Source organism: Aptenodytes forsteri, unplaced genomic scaffold (assembly GCF_000699145.1).
Source record: "Aptenodytes forsteri isolate BGI_AS27 unplaced genomic scaffold, ASM69914v1 Scaffold311, whole genome shotgun sequence".
NCBI classification, from domain to species: domain Eukaryota; kingdom Metazoa; phylum Chordata; class Aves; order Sphenisciformes; family Spheniscidae; genus Aptenodytes; species Aptenodytes forsteri.
This window is the reverse complement of record NW_008795860.1, coordinates 315,651-318,940: the sequence shown is the minus strand read 5'-3', so window position 1 is coordinate 318,940 and position 3,290 is coordinate 315,651. Positions and strand designations below refer to the sequence as shown.

Here is a 3,290-nt window from a genome sequence, read left to right as displayed (position 1 = left end):
CAAAACTGAACACAGTATTGCAGATGCAGCCCCACCAGTGCCAGGCAGAGGGGAATAACCACATCCCTCCACCTGCTGGCTACTTACTGGCTACTTGCTAATGCAATCCCCTGACCGGTTAGCATAACGCTAACCTGCAGTAATAACTACGGCAGGGGAGCACTGCTGACACAGGTCCGACTTGTTTTCCACCAGAATCTCAAGGCTTTTTCTGCAGGGCTGCACCCTAGCAGTCAATCCCCAGTCTGCACTGATGCATGGAGTTGTTTTGTCCCAGGCTGAAAATATAAAGATTTATTTATTATTTTACAGAATTAGAACAAATGTATGAGGTGAATTAGACCAAATTTGTTACATGATTAAAAAGGGTCAAACCCTGAGTCCTCTTGTGCTGAGTGTGTCTGCTAATACGAGTAAGGAGCAATGGTGGCACATGAGAGCCCAGTTTCATACCTGAGAAATCTGTTTTCTGCAAAAAGTTTTTAGAGCTGTACAAGGTCTGACGTGCAGACATAAGCAAAAGGGGCTGTAACTCTCAGCACAATTTACCCTTTTCCTAGCAAAAGGCCCTGCAGGCTTGAAAGAGAATCTTGTAGGCCACTGGAATGAATCCCACTTCCATCCGCTCCCCCAGGACCTCAAAGGAGGAGCAGGCACCATGCCTAGAAGGGATGAGCTTTGTGTGTGCATGGTGTGTTTTTAAATCAGCATTTTAATCCTCCTTCTGACTTCACAGATAGGCAAACTAGTAAGAGTTACTCTTAGTATACATTGAGGTATGACACAGCTCCAGCTCTCTTAATAAGCTTATTTGTTACCGTTCTAAAATAAAGAGTCTGTTCTTTTTTTTTTCCCTAAGTGTGTCTCACGCTACCTCTGGTTCAACTAAATGAAAAATACTACATTTCTTGTTCTTAAAGAAATAAATAAAGTTTATTTTGAAAACCTAGCAGTTATCCTATTTCAATTTCCTTCCAGCTTTCTGGGCTTTTTTGGGGGGGGATTTTTTTTGTCCTCTCAGTCCCTCTCCTATTTTCCAGAAACCATCTGCTTCTCTTCAGAATGCTAATACACACCTGCGTATCTTATAACTTTAGTGGCAAGAACTAAGCAGAGAGATACAGAAATACAAAAATCTCTGAGCTGGGAATATTCTAGAGTTGCCAACTGGAACTGCTCAGCACAGACCTGCGTTCAAGTTCTTGCCAGTCTCTGGAGGCTCAATGCCTCTCTCCTCTCTTCTCAGTCTCTCTCTCTGTGGAGGTACTTAGCTGAGCAGTGAGCAATTTTTGACGAGCAGATGACATGGATGTTTGCTGTCATTTTCACATTTATAGCTAAGTTAAAGGCGTGGCCTGTTTTTTTTTCTCATCAGCCAAAAAGCAATTCAAGCCTTTGACCTGGGCATTGTTCAAACCATCAGCTTGGACAGTGCACTCTGCCCGTGTGCAGAGGTGGCAAGCAGCATAGATTTGGACTGAGCCTTTAACTTTCACCCTGTCTCTTCTGCCTCTCTCCCAGAGTTGTCTTGAGTGAGCAAGGTGACATGTTCTGTGGTCACAAAAGGAAGCCAGTGATGCTAATGTATGGCCTAAACACCTAACAGGCTGCTTTACTGAAATACTCCTGCGGAGAGACAGGTGATCGCACAAAATGATTCTTCCTACTGCTGGCCAGCATGCCAAGAAAAAGCCAGTGCTGGCTCACGGGTAATGCACGTGCATCTGGTCACTCTATTACCTCTCCCTTCCTGGTATACTGGCACAAGCAAAGGACTCAGAGGGCTCTATAAATCTCATGACAACTACAAAGCACATCTAGAAGCTTCTGGGAGTTCAAAGAAATTTTACAAAATGATTCTTCCTACTGCTGGCCAGCATGCCAAGAAAAAGCCAGTGCTGGCTCACGGGTAATGCACGTGCATCTGGTCACTCTATTACCTCTCCCTTCCTGGTATACTGGCACAAGCAAAGGACTCAGAGGGCTCTATAAATCTCATGACAACTACAAAGCACATCTAGAAGCTTCTGGGAGTGCAAAGAAATTTTCAGACAAAGACTTTTCTTTCAGCTTTATAAATATGTTTGCAGCCATCATCATATTAAAGAAAAAATAGCCTTAAAAACCACTCCTGCCAAACAAAACTCCCATGCAGGAGCTGTTTCTCATTCTTTCAATTTTTCTTCCTTTATGTACAAATACAAGTACTGAGAACAGGTTTGTACTTAACAAAAGTATAAACCCTGCTAATCTACTGATTTGTCTGCTAGCATTGTGCTTATCACAGCATTGTTTGTTGGCTGGGGCAGACGTGGTCCTAATGTGCACAGCTGTGCGATGAAAACCGTATCATGTCATGTGAAAGTGTGGGCAGGACCTGCCGGTTTGGGAGGGTTGGACACGATGACAGTTCAAGTCACAGACTGCTGTGTTTGTGACCGGGCTGTCCACATCCATCTCTGGCAACAGAAAATGCCATGCTGAAGAACACGTCAAGGATGGGAGGTAGCCGTGGAGCAGGGGAAAAGAAACGGTAAGATGATTTTTGTCAGCTTGACAGGCAGTGATGGCGGATCAACGTCTGGTGGGGCATTAGCAGACAGAACATCAGAGAGCTGTGACTGGCACAAAGGACCCTGAATGTGAACGGGAGGATGCCCAGTCGGGACGCACATGGGTTACAGCCAGCAGTGATGACAGGGTGTAAAACACAGGAGAAGGATGACAGAAACCCAAATGGAACACGAGGTGCAAGAACAATTGACCCAGATGAATACACAAGAGGAGAAAGGAATGACACGGAAGGAAGGAGCATCAAGGGGATGTGAACACCAGGCCCCCGAGTCCTGAACATAAACAGGAGGCAGAAACCTTGACAGTAGTGACCAGCTGTGTGGTGGCGGCTTGTGCCTGAAGACAAAAACCGAGACTGAGGAAAATGGCCAGAGCCACCGGCCGCCGCCGGGGGGGGCCCCCCTGGCTGAACACGACCACCCGGCGAAGTCCAGCTCCTACAGGCAGCGAACATCCAGACATTTTAAAATGAAAAATCTGAAGCTGTTTATGTGCTCCAGAACATTTTTGCTTTCCAGAAACGGTCTCTTTTTTCACTTAGACAATGACCAGCAGCTCAGCAAAGACCCGTGCTGGGCAACGCAGCCAGAGCATCCCCTCCCTTTGCACACGAGGACCCCGCTCAGCAGGGAGGGCTCCGAAACACAGGCACTCGGTGCGGTACTTGGGAGCAAGAGCCCAAACCCCGGCGCCTCAGAGGGGAGAAGCCTGGAGCT

The 3,290-nt window shown here is 46.6% G+C and overlaps 1 pseudogene; it reads right to left on the bottom strand.

Annotated features, from left to right (window-relative positions):
• Window positions 1-1,220: 1,220 nt before the first annotated feature.
• LOC103902888 overlaps window positions 1,221-3,290 on the bottom strand; it is a 39,680-nt pseudogene continuing 37,610 nt past the window's right edge.